The sequence below is a fragment of the Adiantum capillus-veneris genome, chromosome 15 (genome assembly GCF_014529385.1).
Source record: "Adiantum capillus-veneris isolate H3 chromosome 15, ASM1452938v2, whole genome shotgun sequence".
In the NCBI taxonomy this organism is placed as follows: Eukaryota; Viridiplantae; Streptophyta; class Polypodiopsida; order Polypodiales; family Pteridaceae; genus Adiantum; species Adiantum capillus-veneris.
The window spans coordinates 32,751,945-32,773,432 of record NC_140945.1 but is presented as its reverse complement, the minus strand read 5'-3'; positions in this window follow the sequence as shown (position 1 = coordinate 32,773,432).

Below are 21,488 nucleotides of genomic sequence, written 5' to 3'. Positions count from 1 at the left end.
ACCTTAAATGTTAAACATACTATATGCGTTTAATGCCCGTATAATACGGTTGGGAGTATAAAACGATCGTATTATATGATGTCACGTCACTGAATTGGGTCCTCCGTATTATTTCTTTGTACATCAATCAAAGAAATATTTGATCGAAGTGCCTAGTATATATATACAACCACTGGTGCCTCTCCACCAACATTTCACATAACAAAGTATTCAACTATTTGGAAAAAGTAATCCTCTTCTCCTCTATAAGATATTTTTTTAAGAAAAATACAAAACATTTAGTTATTTATTAAATTTCAATTTAATGATATAGTTAAATTTCAATTTTATAATTGTAGGAGAGTTTTTATTTGTCTTTAATTTTTAAATTGAATATTTTTGTAAAAATTCAAACTGTGCTCTTTCTATGTTGGAGTTTTTTCACACTTAAAGAGAAGAAGATTAGGATTGTAACCATCTATCATTGTAACCATCTATCATTGAGTTGGAGTATATTCTTACACTTGAAGATGGGTACGTATTGTAAACAGTGACTATTTACTTTTGGGCTAGAGTAAAAGTGTTTACTCACATTAGAGATAATCAATTGCTTCACTTGTGCCAGAGTGATATACTCACACATGGAAGAATTTTTGACAAAGTTTCTAATTGAAGCTTTTTGACCGTACTTGATGCTTATCTTGTATGGTTAGAAGTGCTTCAACGATAATGTTATCACCTTGTTGTGTTAGAGCAATTTCTCACACTTTTGGATATATTTTAGATTAAAGTTTTTTGGCCATCCTTGATGTTTATCTTGTATTGTTAGAAGTGCTTCAATTACAATGATGTTATCACCTTGTTGTGTTAGAGTAGTTGCTCACACTTCTAGGAAGATATGCAATGATTATTACAGATTCTTTTTACCAATGTGGTAAAAAATCATGATAATGTAGCTACAATCCAAAATTGATCGTTGGTATTATTCTCACACTTTGAGATGATCTAATGCAACAAAATATTGTTTAGGGTATGATTCTTATCATTTGTAGGTGTAAAATATCCAAAAATTATTCCAAACACCTAAATAGTGAATTTGATTCTCTTTTTGGATATGTACGCACAATGAAAAACTATTGTTGGATACGATTGACTATGAAGTTTCAATTTTTTGACATAATCAATTAATAAATTATATACTTCACATGATGTGATTAATAAAGGATCAATTTACAAATTGCAATTGTCTGTTTTTTATAGATCTCTTTCGTGCAACATGGTTTATGGTCATGAGTGGACACACATGCATGAAATAGTGCCAAGACGAACTGCATCTCGCTTGAAGTGCAAGTCTTGTCACCATGTCTTCAATGGCAATGCTACAAGGATCAAAGAGCATTTGTTCAAAGTGCAAGGCAATGTTGGGCCTTGTACCTTGCCTCCACGAGACATATATGAAATATTTTTTGTTACCATATACATGTGGTAGTGATGTGTGTGAACACATCACGACCGCCGAGGCATTTTTTCCCTCTTTGGGAGGTTTTCTCCCCCGTGCATTGTATATATGCCCATTCATTCTAGGGCTATCTGTTAAGAAATAAGACGTAGCTAAATAGATATTTGAGTAGATTACTTAATGGAGAGAGATAGATTTCACACACAAGAGATTATAGAGTAGAGAGAGAGAGAGTACACACGATATACATGGTTCACCCAATGTGGGCTACGTCCACGGGAAAGCAGCCACTCAATGGCTTTAGCACTTTAAAAGAAGAAGTAGTTTACAAAGGGATTAAACCCTCAATAGAACTCCCGCCTTGCTTCATTGTCACCACCTCACACTCACCTTGTTGCATCAACTTCACACTATGAAATGTGTGTAGAAATGGCCTCCTTTTATAGGCCAAACGGGCTGCCCTCTCTTATGAGAGGCAGCCATGTGTAGCCGCCCTTGTGCGAATAAGTCCAAATCGGACCCTCCAATCCGCCCATGTGTGGCCGTCCTTGAGAAGACAAGTCCGCTTTTGAATTCGGCCACCGGCCCACCAGCCATTGACTTTCGACCACCGGCCACCGGCCAACCGATCGGTTGTTTTCTGACCACTTTTCGACCGCCGTCCGGCCATAATATTCCAGCGAAAAGGAATATTCCGGCGAGGGAAAAAAAAAGTCTCGGGGGCGGAGGCCCCTAAAGTTGCCCCTGATTCTTGTTCGTGAAAATTTTGGTTTCCGGTGAGTGATTTTCCTTCACGCACGATGGCTTCTCCTCATAATGGGGGCCCTACAAATGTGCGCTTTTACCACAGAAAATTACAAGGGTAAATCACGCTCCATACTTAACAATCTCCCACCTGGAGACTGATCTCCAAACTAAACCTGTGATGACTGCTTTCCATTCTGGCTTCTTATCCTTGAATGCCGATTGAAGATGAGCAAAAGCTCAACTTCTTCTTGTTGACCACCTTTGTAAACATGTCTGCAGGATTTTCACTTGTATGCACCTTTCCTAGCTTTAGCTGTCCCTCTTCCAAAAGAGTGCATATGAAGTGATATCTCACCTCAATGTGCTTTGTCCTTGAATGAAAGGCTGAGTTCTTCGCAAGATGGATAGCGCTTTGGCTATCACTGTACAAGACACAATTGTCTTGTTTGAATCCAAGCTCTTCTAAGAATCTGTGAAGCTACAGAATTTCTTTCCTTGCGTCCGTCATTGCTACATACTCTGCTTCCGTGGTAGAAAGTGAAACCACTTTCTGCATCTTTGAAGCCCAGCTTACTGCTGTGCCTCCAACCATGAACACATAGCCAGTAGTGCTCCTTCGAGTATCTTTGTCACCTGCCATATCTGCATCAGCATACCCTTCTAGAAAAATATGAGTTCCTCCAAAATACAAAGCATTTGTTGTTGTCCCTTTTAGATACCTAAGTATCCACTTCACAGCTTGCCAATGCTCTTTACGTGGGTTGTCTATGAACCTACTCACAACTCCCACTGCATGTGCAATGTCTGGCCTTGTCCAGACGATAACATACATTAGAGAACCTACCGCTGCAGCATATGGAACTTTAGACATATAGGCTATCTCCTCTTGTGTCTTTGGACACATATCCTTCGTTAGTTTAAAATGACCAGCCAAAGGTGTAAAAACTGGTTTTGCATTTTGCATTGCAAACCTTTCTAGTACCTTCTTGATGTAATCTTCTTGAGATAGCTTTATTGTCTTCTTCGTCCTGTCCCTTGATATTTTCATACCAAGTATCCTCTTTGCAGCACCTAAATCTTTCATTGAAAAAGATTTAGACAGCTCCTCTTTTAGGTCTTTGATATCCTGCATGTTAGCACTTGCAATCAGCATGTCATTAACATACAACGTTAGGATGATGAACTTCCCATCTCCCAAATTCTTTGTGTAGACGCAGTGATCCGAGTTGCATCTTGTGCATCCATGATCCAACATCCATCGATCAAACTTCAAGAACCATTGTCTTGATGCTTGATTTAAACCATACAAGCTCTTCTTTAATCTGCAAACCATTTTCTCCTTACCTTTTACTTCATACCCCTTTGGTTGAAGCATGTAGATTTCCTCCTCCAAGTCACCGTGAGGGAATGCCGTATTTACATCCATTTGCTCGAGATTTAAATCATGAGTAGCCACAAGGCTTAAGACAAGCCTAATTGAGTTCATTTTTACAGCAGGAGAAAATATTTCATTGAAGTTAATACCTTTCTTTTGAGAAAACCCTTTTACCACAAGCCTAGACTTGTACCTTTTCTTTCCACCTTCTTCTTCCTTCAGCTTGTACACCCATTTGTTTTGAAGTGCCCGCTTACCTTTAGGCAACTCAACCAACTCCCATGTTTGGTTGCGATGTAGTGAGTCCATCTCCACTTGCATGCTCTTCGTCCATTCTTCTTTGGATTCATGTTGCATAGATTCTTCGTATGATTCCGGCTCTCCAGAATCTGAGATCAAGAGATGGTTGAAGGAAGGAACAAACCTTTCTAGAGGTCTACTTGCTCTTGTAGATCTTCGGGGAATAGGTTGAGGCTCCTCATTTGGTTGACGTTGTTGCACATTGTCACCGTTTGCAGTCCTTGAGTCTTCATCGTCCTCAAGCTCCATGTACTCATCACCTGTTTCTTTTGTTTGTTTTCTTTCCAAGTAATCTTTGTACATATTTTGTTCGTTAAAAATTACATCCCTACTCCTTAAGATTTTACCATCTTCACGATTCCATAGGCGATACCCAAAGTCACCTTCTCCATAGCCGATGAAGAAACACTTTTTGGACTTTGCATCTAACTTTGATCTTAGGCTTCTATCTATGTGCATGAAAGCCTCACACCCAAACACTTTGAGAAATGCATAATTCACCGGTTTACATGTCCATGCCTCTTCTGGAACTCCCCCATCCAATGCCATTGAGGGTGACCGATTGATTAAGTACACAGACGTACTTACAGCTTCTGCCCAAAGCTCAAGCGGTAGGCCTGCATGTAGCCGCATGCTTCGTGCTCGCTCCATGATTGTCCAGTTCATTCTTTTCGAAATACCATTTTGTTGAGGTGTCCTTGGGGTTGTTCTTTGCCTCCGATTGCCATTGCTAGCACAAAAGCTTTCAAAAGCTTGGCTGCAATATTCACCTCCATTGTCGGATCTGAGGCATTTAACCTTGGTACCTGTTTCATTCTCCACAAAGGCTTTCCACCTTTGAAATATGGAAAATACATCGGATTTATTCTTCATGACATAAACCCATGTTTTTCTAGTCGCATCATCTATGAATGTTACATAGTACAATGAGCCACCAAGTGATGGTGTACTTGCTGGACCCCAAACATCAAAATGAACCAACTCGATTTTTTTAATTTTTCTTTCGTTTCCTGATTTTTGAAATTTTACCCTCTTTTGTTTACCATAAACACAATCTTCACAGAACTCTAAGTCCACTTCTTTCAAACCTGGTAGAAGCTTCTTTGTTTGAAGGATTTGCATTTCTTTGGCACTCATATGCCCAAGCCGGTAGTGCGACACTGCACTGCCAACTTCTGTAGTTGCTGCACAAGCTGAAGGTTGCGTGCTAATAGTACACAAGTAAAGTGTACCGACATTTTCTCCCTTGGTAACCACCAAAGATCCCTTTGAGATCTTCGACCGTTTGTTTCCGAATGCAATGTTGTGACTTTCATCGTCCAATTGTCCTATAGAGATTAAATTTTTGCGAAGAGAAGGAACATGCCTAACATCTTTAAGCTTCCATTCATTTCCGTTAGCAGTTTTGACAGAAACTGTACCTTTGCCGACAATCTCACAAGCTTCATCATCTCCCAAGTATACATACCCAAAATTATCTTTGGCGTAGTCTTGGAAATTTTGCTTGTGTGGTGTCGCATGGAATGAAGCCCCGGAATCTACTATCCAGGAATTAGACACATTGTCTGATGAGAGAATTAGAGCATCTTGCTCTACTTTACCTGCCACATTGGCCTCTAATGTTGGCTTGTTGTCTTGAGACTCTGTCTCCTTCTTCTTCTTGGACCAGCAATCCTTCTTGACGTGGCCCTTCTTGCCACAGTTCCAACATTCAAGAACTGACTTTGTGCGTGACTTGCTCCGTCTTGAGCGATCACGACCCTTTTGGTTTTTGAACCTCTCCTTAGGCCTTCCTCTTGTTTCTACTGACAATGCAGCACTTGATGATTCTCCTGTGCTTCTCCTTCCCATTTCCTCGCTTAGGAGAACACCCACAACATCATCAAACTTAAGAGTATTTGTGCCAGAAATAGAATTACTTACACCCATCACAAGGCTGTCCCAACTATCCGGTAGAGATGATAGTATAAGAAGAGCTCGCACTTCGTCATCGAAATTGATTTTCACCGATCGAAGTTGACTTATGTTTGTGTTAAAGTCATTTAGGTGTTCTGCAACTGAACCATTCTCTGTCATCTTTAGATTGAACAAGCGCTTCATAAGAAATACCTTATTGGATGCCGATGGTTTCTCGTAGAAGTCGTCAAGTGACTTCATCAAGTCCTCGGTGGTCTTCATCTCCGAAACATTGAAGGCCACCGTTGACGCTAAGCTTAACCGGATTGTTCCCAATGCCTTTCGATCAAGGACAATCCATGCTTCATCTGCCATCGTTGCGGGCTTCTTTGCAAGACCGCCTACTGGCAAATAGAGGTCCTTCTGGTAGAGATAGTCTTCAATTTGCATCTTCCAATGTTGGTAGTTTTTACCGTTGAACTTCTCAATCTTGAGCTTCCCTTCCTCCGCCATAACTCCCACTCAATTCAAGGAATCCTTTCCTTGAGATAATTTAGCTACGAGCAAACCTTGCTCTGATACCAGTTGTTAAGAAATAAAACGTAGCTAAATAGATATTTGAGTAGATAACTTAATGGAGAGAGATAGATTTCACACACAAGAGATTATAGAGTAGAGAGAGAGAAGGAGTACACACGATATACGTGGTTCACCCAATGTGGGCTACGTCAACGGGAAAGCAGCCACTCAATGGCTTTAGCACTTCAAAAGAAGAAGTAGTTTACAAAGGGATTAAACCCTTAATAGAGCTCCCGCCTTGCTTCACTGTCACCACCTCACACTCACCTTGTTGCATCAACTTCACACTATGAAATGTGTGTAGAAATGGCCTCCTTTTATAGGCCAAAAGGGCTGCCCTCTCTTATGAGAGGCAGCCATGTGTAGCCGCCCTTGTGCGAATAAGTCCAAATCGGACCCTCCAATCCGCCCATGTGTGGCCGCCCTTGAGAAGACAAGTCCGCTTTTGAATTCGGCCACCGGCCATTGACTTCCGACCACCAGCCACTGACTACCGGCCACTGGCCAACCGACCGGTTGTTTTCTGACCACTTTCCGGTCGCCGTCCGGCCATAATATTCCGGCGAGGGAAAAAAAAAGTTTCGGGGGCCTCCGCCCCTGAGGCCCCTAAAGTTGCCCCTGATTCTTGTCCGTGAAAATTTTGGTTTGCGGTGAGTGATTTTCCTTCACGCACGATGGCTTCTCCTCATAATGGGGGCCCTACAAATGTGCGCTTTTACCACAGAAAATTACAAGGGTAAATCACGCTCCATACTTAACACTATCTATCTTTTCCATTGCATACTAAGTAATACACTCTCTGTTGTGTGCCTTGAGATTCCTTCATCTTCTCCAAGCTGTGTGTGTTTTCCCACAACCTTAATTCCACCATTGGTATCAGAGCAGGTTGCATCCTCCCGGGCTTAGTCACCAGTAGCTTTGGCACATACCTGCTCACTTTCTCTGATTTCAATGAGCTTTGGCGAGCGTTCATCACAGGTCGACAAAAATTTTGGTTGAGCCCGTAGAGCTCAGTGTGCGCAGATTTTTGATTCGGGCTCATTTCGGTCTCCATTTTCACTACAGGCAGTGCTGCACATGCTATTTCATCACTTTATGCAAATTTTTTGTCAGTGCCGTTTTTTGCATAATAGGTCCCTTACAGTCTTCTACGATTTGTGCTTTATAGCACGTGTTGTTTTCGCTTCGTTTTTCCTCTTTTCGGACAGTTTTCACATCAGGTGCAACATTTACCATGGCTGACAACAACACAGATGTGTTCAAGATGTTTGCTATTGAGGACATACCCTATGTGGGCTTACATGATGCAACATGTTCTTGTGACAAAGGGCATCTAGAATATTGTGCAGGGCATTGATGTACGTCCTGGTTTTGAGGATGTAGGCGATGTTGAGGATGATGCAGGTCGTGCTGCAAGGATTGCTGCTGCTAGAGTTGTTTTACATACGATAGAACAAGCTCGTTGGTATGTAAAGGATGCGCAAGCTCATGTGTTGATTGTGTTGTCTATGAAGCACACCATTACTCCTCACATTCGTTCAACGAAATCAGCAAAACAGTGTTGGGATATTCTGGTTGGTCTTTATGCAAGCCGCAATGAGGCAAAAATTACATTGCTATGTAAAGAGCTGGAGTCAAAGATTATGCATGAGGAAGTGATATGGAAAATTTCCTTGCTGGTGTCAAGGATATCAATGAGCACTGCAGGTGAAGTCATTTCAGATAGTTCCCTTGTGCAGAGTGTTCTTGATGCCTTGCCAGTCTCTTACCAGACTTTTGCTAGTACTTGGAAACTCATGACCCAAGGAAATCCTGAAGTTGTCAAGTTTGATGCATTGTGCACTTTGTTGTTGCAAGAGTCACTTTTAAAAAAAAATAGGACTAAACAGCATGTAGTTGAATATGTTCTTATTGCTTCTCAAAGAATGGGTGGTAAAAACAATGAAGCCATTTCTCATGTTCCTAATGCTTCTGCTGGCAGCAATTCGTCTGAAATTCTGGTGATAAGGGCAAAAAGAAGATGCGTTGCCATTATTGTAAAGCTAATGATCAATTGATCAAGCAGTGTCCTAAGTTGAAGGTCAAAGAGACTGAGAAGAAAGAGGGTGGTTCTACTGCAAATGCTAGTTCCATTATAGATGTAGCTATTGTTGAGTCTTTTGTGAAAGGAGTATATGATGCTGTCGTTGAATATGCACAAAGGGATTTTATTGTAGAGTGTCCTACAATCTCGCTGTCCATGATGCATGCATGTCGGTTGCTGCAGATTCACATGTGTGGTATTTAGACAGTGGTGCTACAAAGCACATTACCTCACATCGTGAATTGTTCACCTCTCTCGAGTCTCTCGCTCATGGAAATTCAGTCACTTGTGCCAACAATGCCTCTTATCTGGTTTAGGGAGTTGAAAAGATTGTACTTACTGCTGTAAATGGTAGTTCTTTTACACTTGTTAATGCACTTTATGTACCTCGGATCAAGAAGAATCTTTTTTCTGTATCATCACTTGCTAGACTTGGACTTGTAGTCAAGTTTGTGGATGATAGATGTACAGTCCATGATCTCAGTTTTGGTGATGAAATTGTTGCATCTAGCATATTATGTAGCGGGCTGTATACGCTCACTTTGTATGACAAGTGTGGACAAAATTTTGCAAATGCAGTTGTGGATTCTAAGGCTATTGTTGGATGCATCCAACGTCAGAAGCCATTTTCACCTTCTCATGGACATTATATTTCCATTTGCTATGTATATATTCATGGGCTCACATTGAGTTCCAAGTTGTATCTGTTTATTCTCTTCATGTACTTTGGGTGGCCGGCCATAACTTTTAAAACCCTAGGCATATAAGTGAATGTAGCTCATGTGAAAAGAGGAGAAATCATTTTGAGAGAAACCTAGAGTAGAGAAGGAGAAGAAGGAGGCTATGGAGGTGGAAGCATGGAGCCGCATGTCCTCTCTTCACGGACTGATTCTATGCATGCAATGAAGATGACTCCTTTTGCCTTTCTCTTGCTTTTCATTAAGTTGTGTATTAGTTTCTTGATGGTGTAGATTAAGAACTAATCGCTCTCTAATTCTTGACTGCCTATTGTGTGTTTGATTCTAGTAGTGTGTGCATGACTAGATTAGTGTGTAGATTAAGGATTTGTGCATGCATCGCTCTAATTGTAACTCCATAACAATGATTTGAGGCTTATTTGAGCACCCTTCAAGTTATAGAAAAAGGAAATTTGCTATTAAAAGTCCTCAACACGACTTCGAAATCAAACTGGTATCATGTGAGCATGCAATCCAACTATTGCAATTGTGCAGATTGGGGATTAGAATGCAAGCGTTTATATGGAGTTCAAATAATAATTGAGAATCACTTTTCTCAGTGGATCCAACAAGGAACCGGTTGTCGTGTCTGACTCTCTTCTATCTACATCCTAACCTCTCTCTACTCTCCCTCTACATCCTAACCTCTATCCACCTCTCTCTCTCTCTCTCTCTCTCTCTCTCTCTACCTAATCTATATCTCTACACCTTCTCTACGTACTCTCTACCTAATCTAGTTAATCTCTACACACTCTCTATCTACTCTATCCACACCTCTCTCTACACCCTAATCTTTTTCTAAATCCTAACCTTATCTATCTAATCTCTATATCTACCCTCTCTCTACTCTCTCTGCCCCCTAATCTCGACTCTCTCTATTGCGACTCTCTACGTATTCTCCCTCTCTACCTAATCTACCTAATCTTTACCCCCACTCTATCTAATCTATGTACACCTCTCTACAATCTAATCTCTTTATAAATCGTAACCTCATCTATCTACTCTCTACCTAATATCTATGTCTACCTTCTCTCCACGCTCTCTATCCCCTAATCTTGACTCTCTCTCCATGTAATCTCTATCTCCATACCCTTTATCTACTCTCTCCCCCTCTCTACACACTCTCTCTACACCCTCTATCCTTGTTTCTCTCTTTAATCTAACAATCTCTCCCTACTTTCTCTCTATCTCCACTCTCTCTACACCCACTATCCCTCTTTTCCTCTCTCTAATCTTTTTTCTTCTCTATCTCTCTCTCTCTCTCACACACACACACACACACACACACACACATCCAATTTACACTATTTTAACACTTCTCCTCCCTCTAATCGCTCTTCTCTCATCTCTTTTCTTCCCTCTCTTTTCTCCTCTCTCTAATCGCTCTTCTCTCTCTCTTCTCTCTCTCTCTCTCTCTCTCGTTTCACATACACTAAATTGAATATTTCTCTCTCCAATCTCTCTCTAAACCATTTTTTTAATGAACAATTTATCATACTCTATCACTTTCTTTTCTAACATTTAATACCTAACGTTTATTTTTTTTCTTTTTGTCTCTCTATTTTTATTTCTCTAATCTAACATACACATCAATTCACTCTAAGTTAACACATTAAACATACAACAATCTTAATGTATAGGTGTGATGTTTAATTTGACTTTTTCTCTCTCTATTTAAACATCTATTTAACATTAATCATGAAATTTACGTTAATCTCTACTTTAACATTAATTTAACATTGAGCTTGATAGCACCAGCTCGTTTAGTGCAGGCTCTGATCTCATAGGCCGTCGGCCACTTTCGATCCCACCCGAGAGTCCGTGAACATCCCAAACATCTCTTATTAACAACGTGCGCCTACGACCAATAATTAGCACCACACAACGTAGAATACAATCGCCATCGCTAACCCTCAAACCTTGCCATCGCTAACCCTTAAACTCATTACTGCCCTTCTTATAACTTTTAGGGAAAATTACCAAATACTCCTCTAATATGTGGAAATTCCCAAAGTACCCTCAATATTTTGTCAAAAATTTCCAATTTACCCTTCAAATTGTCCAAAATTCCCAAGATGTCCCTGGTTGTGAGATTAATTTTCTCCAAAGATAAAAAATTTGTAGCTTTTCATAAGAAGACTGATTGTTTATCAATACAAGATGCTAAATCTAGAATTTGAGTTTGTTATGTAGGCTTTGGAGATGAATTGCTTCATTATCTTTAGACATAATTGCCTTTTTTTTCCGAGGTAATTTGTGACAAATTATTATATGCTAAGCACATAAAAACAGATCTCAATTGCAAAAAAGGAATAAAGATTAGGAAATCTTGAACAATCCAACCAAAATAGATACAAGGGTATTTTGACAAATTAGAGGGGTATTTTGGTAACTTTCCCTAACTCTTATTAGTGATAGTCACCACAAGAGCATTTAGCACTTTAAAAAACATAAAGATGGTTTGCATCTCTAAAGAACATTTTACGCTTTTCTATATATACCAAGTTCTTATTATGTTGAGAAAGGCCACTATGGTTCAAATGGTTTGCTTCAACAACACAGAGCATTCTTGCTTTTCCAGAGTCTAGACATCCAGATATTGCAGCTTCTTGTTGCTCAAAGCTCGATCGCTCTATCGACAACCAAGGCTCATCAACAATGTTTGCAGAGGCTTTACTGTCATGCCAAGGGTAGGACTAGACGGGCACGGCCTGGGCAATGTGCCGGACAAACATGCGAATAACCTCCCAACCATCCTATATATAGGCCCCTGGCCCTCTTCCATATATAGACCCCTTTACTGCATGTGTGTTCGAGAGAGAGGAAGGATCGCCGTGCATACCTCCGACCAGAGGGTAGACAAACATGCGAATATTCTCCCAACCATCCTATATATAGGCCCCTGGCCCTCTTCCATATATAGGATGGTTGGGAGGTTATTCGCATGTTTGTCTACCCTCTGGTCTCACATTGGTATTAGAGCTCAGGGGAGAAGCAGGGGAGCTATGGTGGAGGTATGCACGGCGATCCTTCCTCTCTCTCTTTCTCTCTCCCGATCTCTCTATCTCTCGCTTGAAGGAGGGAAGAAGGCACGGAGGGCTGCATGAAGTCTCTTCCGTGAAGGCATGCAAAGGCATGCAAAGAAGAACAAGGTCGAGGACGTGCAGGATTTAGTCGGGGAAGAAGGCCGAAGTCAGCGTGTGCAGGGACCGCAAGTCGGGGAAGCTCAGGATTTCGAACTGCATCAAATCGAGGGATGTGTGGCTCGTTGGGAGCGCCCTGCCATGCAAGTGCTTTTACGTCACTACGCCGGCCTCCAAATTGTGCGCCATGGTGAGTTGCAAGCATCACCTTGCTCGCGCAGGTCGGCCGACAGTACTGCGACACACAGATTTTTTTTTTTTTTTTTAAAGGGACTCACCATCCGGCCCTTACAAGAGATTGTTTCCCCCTTGTTTTGGTCGGGGAACACCGTTTTTCTACTGCTCTCATCCTCAATCCGAGCAGCACTTGCCATTGTTGGTAATATTTTCAGAATTTGGTATTTTCTGAAAACCCCACTTTGGTGGTTCAAAAGCTCTTGGCTCGGATTTTGCCTGCGTCCCCGACATTCGACGCATAGCCGCACTCATCAAGGGAGCATGGTGGTCTTGCCTCAAGGGGGCGCCACGGGAGGAACAAAGAGGTTTTCGACCATGAAAGAGCTCGAAAGCCTATGCTGCTTAGACAAATCTCTCGGCCATGGACACAGATTGCTCAAGGAGCCATGCAAATTCCGATATTCCGCTCATGGAGATACCCCAATTTCCGGGTTTCGTCGGTTACCAAAGATGTTTTCGACAAGAGAAGCGTATGCGGCATTCAAGGTGTTTCTCGCAAGGGAATCAAAATAGGAAGATATGCTTGCCGCGTACACGGACAAACGCCATGCTCATCAGGTTGGTTTTTTTCATCATTCCAAGGATTTTCTTAACCCCTATGTGAGGTTCTTTTGCAGACTTATATAGATCGAATTTCCAAGCTTCATCTTTGATGTAACGGCAAGGTTGGTGCCTACTTCAACTCATGCGTACACAGTTGTTTTGCATCATGGATGCACCACTGTTTTGCATGGCCGGATTGATGATCGGCATGGCCGATTTCAGGAATGTCTGGCAAGAGCCTTTCTTTCTTTACCTCTGAGTTTAGGGGTGCGGTGAAGCAAGGCTTCCATACGTATACATTGTTCAACCGCACCATGTGGTGATTATCACGAACCATGGCCATCAAACCTAGGAGGTAAGAGCATGGAAATTATCGCATGATTCCACATTGGGTGCAAATTGGGCAAGGCCCTTGACAGCATGAAGTAGAGTAGTTATTGAGCAAGTGCTTGATAACTCTCGTATGCAATGGAATGAATGATCAGGACTATCATTCCTAGAACCCAACATGAGTAGGGCAGCCGACAGCGGCACACATGGTCGGCATGGCCGACTAATTGCCCCCGTTTTTTGAAATCGGCGGTAAGTAAGATTCGTCGACAGGAGTACTTAATGAGATTTACAAGTAGACAAGGTCTATGGTTTGTGAATGCTCGACAAGGTCGACTTTGTTTTGATATGACATATGTAGAGTGCGCAGGTGATGGAGAAGGTAGGAAAGAAGACTACACACACACACAATCGTTACCCTGCAACAGCCATTCAACGAGCTGCTCTTCTCTTCTTCTATTTTGAACTATTATCCAAAGTATATTTACAACATAGTATAGTCAGTGTCCAGCCGCCCATAGCACAATGGACATATTCTTTAACATCATATTCTTTAACACTCCCCCTCAAGCTCAGAGTGAGCTTGCATATGATGGATTCCCAATGCTTCACGAAAGTAGCAAAACTTCTCCTTTCCAAGAGCTTTTGTGAATATATCCGCAACTTGATCATTTGTCTTCACATACACCAAATCAATCTCATTTGCCAAAACTTTTTCTCTAATGAAGTGATAATGTACCTCAATGTGTTTAGTGCGAGCATGGTAGACTGGATTCTTTGCCAACATGATGCTGCTAATATTGTCACAATATATAATGACACTGTCAAGATAGTCAAAACCAAATTCTACCATAAGTACTCTCAACCATGACTCTTCACATGCTGCCAAAGCTGCTCCACGATATTCAGCTTCTGTACTTGATAATGCTACAGTTGATTGCTTCTTGCTACTCCAACTTATCATACCATTGCCAATGGAAAATGCATAACCACTTGTAGATCTTCTATCCATAAAATCTCCTGGCCAATCTGCATCTATGTAACCATAAAGACAAAGCTTCCCATTCTTTTCATAAAACATTCCATAACTGACAGTGGCTTTCACATATCTCATAATCCGTCTCACTGCATCAAGATGACTTTTACATGGATTTTGCATGAATTGACTCACAACACCCACTGCATAACTCAAATCTGGCCTTGTTATTGTCAAGTAAATAAGGCTTCCAACCATCTTGCGATACATAGTGACATCCTCAATGTAATGTCCATCATCAAACAACTTCACATTTTGATGAAGAGGTGTATCAACCGGTTTGCACGCTGTCATTCCATACTTCTCAAGCATATCCAACGCGTATTGTCTTTGTATCATCCAAATTCCTGATAAAGTATTGACAATTTCAATTCCCAAGAAATATCTCAACTCACCAAGGTCCTTCATGTTGAATTCTCTCAACAAACTCTTCTTGACATGCAAAATTTGCTCAGCATGACTTCCAGTGAGAATAAAGTCATCAACATAGATAACAATAACGACGATCTCTCCATCAACATGCTTCAAAAATAATGAGTGATCAGCAGTAGATTGTTTAAATCCAATCTTCTTCAAGAATCTGGTTATCTTTTCACACCAAGCTCTAGATGCTTGCTTCAAACCATACAATGCTTTCTTCAACTTACACACATAATATGGAAACTCTGGATGTTGATAACCCTCTGACTGTATCATATAAACTTCTTCTTCCAAGTCACCATTCAAGAATGCATTATCCACATCCATTTTTCGTAACTTCCAACCGAACATACTTGCCATTGCTATCACCAATCTGACTGTTGTCATCTTTGCAACTGGACTAAATGTCTCATCATAATCAAGACCTTTTGTTTGTGCATAACCTTTAGCAACAAGCCTCGCTTTGTATCTTTCCACACTACCATCTGACTTGCACTTGACTTTGTATACCCATTTTGAACCAATTGCTTTCTTTCCACTTGGCAAGCGAACCAAATCTCAAGTGTCATTCTTCACAAGAGCATCCATCTCATCATCCATAGCTGACTCCCATTATGATTTTCCAATTGCCTCTTGAAAACATGTAGGCTCTTTATGTTGCACACGTGAAACCATGTATGCATAATGTGTACGCATGTAATCGTTGTATGTCAATCTATCAATTGGATAACGCACCCTCTCTGATCTTCTCAACTGTGGTGCACTCTTCTCTTCAACTCTTGCATATGGGGGTATATATTTCTCAATATGCTTACTGCCAGGTGTCCTCAAATGTGGTAAACCATGCTCTTCATCGAGGCTTTCATCTCCAGAACTCTCTTCAACCACTTTCTTCTTGCCTTTCTCGTCTTGCTTCTTATCTCGCAAACGACCGCTCCATGGGTTGACACTTCCTGTACTCTCCTCTGCCATATGTGGTCTTGAAATAGTTCTTGTTGATGGTCCTGGCTTATCAACAACATGATGCACATTCTCTTGCTCTTCATACTCATCTTCTATCATCACTGGCTTTGGTTTATACCATGGTTCATGCTCACAAAATCTGACATCTCTACTGACATATGAACTGCTTCAGCCCAATATGTTAATGGCATATTCATCTCATTCATCATGGCTCTTGCAATCTCTGGTATGACTCTATTCTTTCTCTCAGCAACTCCATTTTGTTGTGGTGTGTATCTGCAAGTAATCTGTCTTCTTATGCCTTGTTCACGTAAGTAATCATCAAAACTGTGTGACGTGTACTCTCCCCCTCCATCTATACGTAGGCATTTAATTTGACAACCATTCTCTTTCTCAACCATAACTTTGAACTCCAAAAATACTTCAAATGCCTCTAACTTTGCCTTTAGAAAGTAAACCCATGTCATTCTGCTGTAATCATCCGTAAATGTGATAAAATATCGACAACCATTTGGCGTAGTATGATCACAAGGTCCCCAAATATCTGAATGAACAATTTCCAAAGGACTTTGGCTAATTCTCCCCCTCTTTGGAAATGGTAAACAAGATTGCTTTCCAAATTGACAAGCTTCACAAACATGATCAAAATTCAATCTGCCAAACTTTGGTAATCCACGTACAATTTGATTTGATTGCATATGCTTTAATCTTCTAAAATTGACATGACCAATCCTCTTATGCCATAACTCTGCCCAGTCATCTTGAGTGGCTGATTTGTTTGCATACATACCACTGTGTAAACATGGATCTCCAGCTTCCAATGAGAATAAGCGACCTTTCTTTCTTCCACGTGCCAATATCTTGCCTGGTCTGCCATTGTGAAACTCCTCTATGAAGCAGCCATAACGATTAAAACGGACTTGCAACCCTTGATCTGTCATTTGTCCAATTGATGTTAAATTCTTTGTGATTGAAGGCACATATAGAACATCTCCCAATGTGTTGTATGTCCCGTCTTTTTCTAGCAATGGAACTGAACCAACATGTGTAATCTGATGCATAGTATCATCACCTGTAGCGACAAACTCATCCTCTTCTAACTTCTCTTTTCTGTCAAACCATTCACCATGATATGTCATATGATTTGTGGCACCACTATCTAAATACCAATCATCTGTATGATGTGGCTCCACCATGCTTCCAACAACATGCTCCATAGGAAATAAATGTCCACTCGACCTATTGTCATATATATTTTGATCATGAGGATTGTATCCAACAAAGTTTCCTCCATGTTTGCCATAACCTCGGCCTCTTCCACCACGATCACGATTTTGATTTAGCCTTGTGTAACATTCTCTTTCAAAGTGACCATAAATGCCACATCTGTTACAATATCCATCTCTTTGAGGATGTACAAATCGTCCACCTCCACGTCCACGAGTTCGGGCTCTCCCCCTGCCTCTTTGGCTATAATCGTTGTAACTTTGACTTTGTTGGTTTTGCTATTGACCTCTTCCAACATTGTTTCCACGACCATAGTTTCCTCTTCCACCTCTATTGTTTCCACGACCTCTAGAGTAAAAAACCTGATCTCTGGAATTGTTATTTAATGTAGAAGGACCTGACTTGCCTAACTTCACGTCTTCTTGCAAACAAAGGTTTACTAACTCTTCAAAATCAGGCATGTGTCCTCGAACAGATATAGATGTATCCAATGACTTGTATTCCGGTCCCAAACCATTCAATGTCACTGAAACTAAGTCATCATCTGGAACTTCAACATTAATGCTCGCAAGATCTTCCTGTATTTGCTTTATCTCTGTCACATAATCTGATATGGATCTATTTCCTCGCTATACACAATGTAACCTTTGCTTCAAGTGAACTTTTCGTGGTTCTGTATTGGAGCTGTTCATTCTTGCTAGTATCTCCCATGCTTCCTTTGGAGATTGAGCCTTCTTCACATGTGGTATAAAGAAGTCACTAATGCATAGTGAAATCCAATGCATCACTTTCCTTGAATTCTCGATCCACTTCTTGTAAGCTTCTACTCCTGCTTGCCATGTTTTATGTGCTTCAACATTCTCTCTATTTGGTTCCAAACCAACCTCAGGACACTCTTGTTCACTTGTAACATAATCCCATAAACTTTTGCCCATGATAAAGTTCTCCATCCTGTAAGACCATATACTGTAGTTCTCTCTGGTCAGCTTCTCTTCAACAATCTGTGTGACTTGAGTTGAACTTTCTGCCATCTTCACTCTCTCAATTTCTTCCAAAGGATTTGACAAAATTTTGGCAGAGTTTCGTTTGTATTTGGACAATATCTCAAGTGCCAATCTCAACCAAAGTGCTCATAAACACTGACAGAAAATCTCTCACTGCCAAGGGAAAATCCACTGACTCACTTTGCCACAGACTGACTCAGTACTATGCATAAATACTCTAAAACAATGTCCACATGGACCTGTATGCAAATGCAATCCATACGCGGTCCTGTACCACATATCCATACATCCACCTTCTTCCCATAGTCGTAAACGACATAGGAGGTCTTTCGCGGGGCTAGTCGGGGGTTCGCTTCAGTACCTAATCCACCTTGTCAAGGTACCAAAGCTCCCAAGGCAAGACTTCAAAAAACCTCACTCGACCCTCACAAAGGCTGCAGTTTTCCAAAATACATTGACCGCATATCCATACATAACCACAAAGTACTCAATCTGACAATATAACCGCCTCAACTTCTTCCCACAACCTTTCTTACATAGGCGGCTGTCCATAACGGACCCACAACAACCAAACATAATCTTCGATAACACAATATCATGATGCAAAAGCTCTATGTCGCTCTCCAAAACCTGTGTAAATGCTGAATTCTTCACCTGTAACCTCTAAATCTACTGTCGAGTGCAAAACTCGACATCTCCTATGCTTGTGTGAACTGGCTGTTTGCTGCAGAAAATTGCAGATTTTGGCAAATCTGAGTATGCCAATGCGTCCGGAACGCCCAAAAACATAAAGATAGATTCTTGGATCACTGTATTCCGAGTTCGGGTGAGGGAGTTATGACCAAAAAACCTCTCTTTCTTGCTGTTTTCCAGAGCTGCGGAAACCTATGTATTGACTATAGCTCCTTAAACTGAGCTCTGATACCACTTTGTAGAGTGCGCAGGTGATGGAGAAGGTAGGAAAGAAGACTACACACACACACACACACCAACACACATCGAGACACACACACACAATCGTTACCCTGCAGCAGCCATTCAACGAGCTGCTCTTCTCTTCTTCTATTTTGAACTATTATCCAAAGTATATTTACAACATAGTATAGTCAGTGTCCAGCCGCCCATAGCACAATGGACATATTCTTTAACATCATATTCTTTAACAACATACATCTGTCAGCATGAATATCCAGTAGCTATGAGCTCTCAAGAATTTCATAAGTAAATATGTGAAGCACGGCTTCAATTTATGCATCTTGCATTGAGACTCCCCACATTTGGCATATGCTAAGAGCATACAAACTAGGGAAGAATTTACCAATTTTCTTGCATTGTTATTTCATTCTATGCACAAAAGGTGTATATGATACACACGCCATCTCTCTCTCGCACAGCAGAATCGGCTACGAGCCTGATGGGAACGTGTTTCTCCATCATGCGTTCAAGAAAACCGGTTACAGCAGGATAACCAGGTTAGCCAAATTTTAACTTTGTTTGTTTTGCATGTTTTCATGTTTACTTTGGAACATGTTGTTTGTCGCGTAAAGCACAGTGCTTTGATAATTCGACATGAAGCAAGGCTTCTCCTGCGTGCCATGCTACTGTCCATTGCTTTGGCATCAAGGGTATTGGCACACAAGTTTGGGGAACTGGTATTACCAATAGTTTGCTCCCATTTTAGGTGTGGTGATATCGCGGTATGATGTCCCACTACCAATACACGTTGTGCAAGGCACTTCTGGTTTGGGCTCTTACGTTTGAGGCCATCACTTTGGCCACGGGCCTAAGATTATGTATGCATGGCATGCTAGCTAGGTAGAATCAATTCTACCACCTCAGGAAACATGCTTCCGCTATAACACCAGATCCTTTGTCAAGGACAAGATACGTTCTGGATGGTTTTTGGGTTGCTATCAAACCCAACAACCCTTAAAAGAACCTAAAACTTGGACTTAATCCACAGGCAAAGTGCTATCATTAAGTCACACTGGTGTCGTCACAACCACATACACGATAGGTGGGTCAGTCTATGACTTGTTTGTGTTTTTCTGTTACCTCTCTCGATGAGAGACTCATAGCAGAAACTTGTTGCATGCTTATGGGCTACGCTGCACGTTAGGCATAAGATGCGTCAGAGCACACAGCTTGGTCACACACTCTAAAAACTTAAGGAAAGTTCCTCAGCCCAGCATGCTCTTCTTCTCTCGTTCTCTCTTTCTTTAAGGGAAAGAAAATCTTCTAAGAAGCTTTTGATACATGTTTTGCTCATGAGTCAGCCTGAGCCAAGGTGCTCTAACTCTCACCTAGCACGTGGCTAAGATGCTACTCAAATTAGTCTTCATCGGTCCGTCCATTGAACACTAATTTGCATAAGGGCTATGAGCCACACAGGCTAAGAGCCATTGTTAGGCCAAGGGTAAGACCCAACTATTGGCATTCTTTGGGTGATTGTTCTCAAGATTGAACAACTCTACCCAAGGAAGTGCACATCGACGTTAATGGACAAGCAAGAGTCTTGTCATTATGGATATTTAGGGTGTCATTTTTGCACTACATGTTTTCAGTGCGACACTCAAGTTGAGTTTTTGATAATCTTCAACTCACAGCCACTGATATAGATGCAACAATCAGTTCCAACAGCAGGGCTGTCCATAAGATCTAGGCAATTCACTTGTGTGGATTCCCTGCTCTCTCTATAGCACCACGGAGTGTCTATGGACATATTTTTTGGGGTACGACCAGGCGGGTGACTGTTAAATCACCCCATAGGCATTAAGGATCACAGTTGATCTGCCTTGAGGATCATTGTTTGATCTCTTCCAGTTAGCCTTTCAAGGAAAGAATTCTGCAATCTACCACGCGGTAGTGGACCAATTCAATTTTTTTTTGTTGATTCCAATCATTATGTATACGGTTAACTAGGTTGATAACCGTTACCTGCTAGTTGAGCAGTTGCTACACAGGGTCTTACCAAGGGGTTTGACTACATAGCTGTTAACCAAAGGGGTTGGATTACGCAGGCAACACCCACGATTTCCAGTGCAAGTCGTATAAATACGCTTGAATGTTTCAAAGCCATGAAAAGGGCATGTTGCAACAGAGTATTTTGGACCGTAGCGTCCACTATACCTTATGCTGTTACGAACCTAGTTGTAGGGTTCGATTTGGCACATGTTGTCACATGGGATACAACATGGTCTAGGAACTCAAGGAGTTTAGTTTAGCCCGTGTGGATCATGATAATGAGGGTCCCTCTCACTCTTGTCGCAGAGTGTTTGTAGTTACCTCCACACACAAGTACTAGCTCATACTTGATGGATGTCTCTTTTCTTGATATCCTTGTTTGAGACATATTCCACATGTGGAGAATATGAGTCTCTGGGACTGACACTGGCGCCAACTATCTAACAATGTGTCACAACGAAGTCCC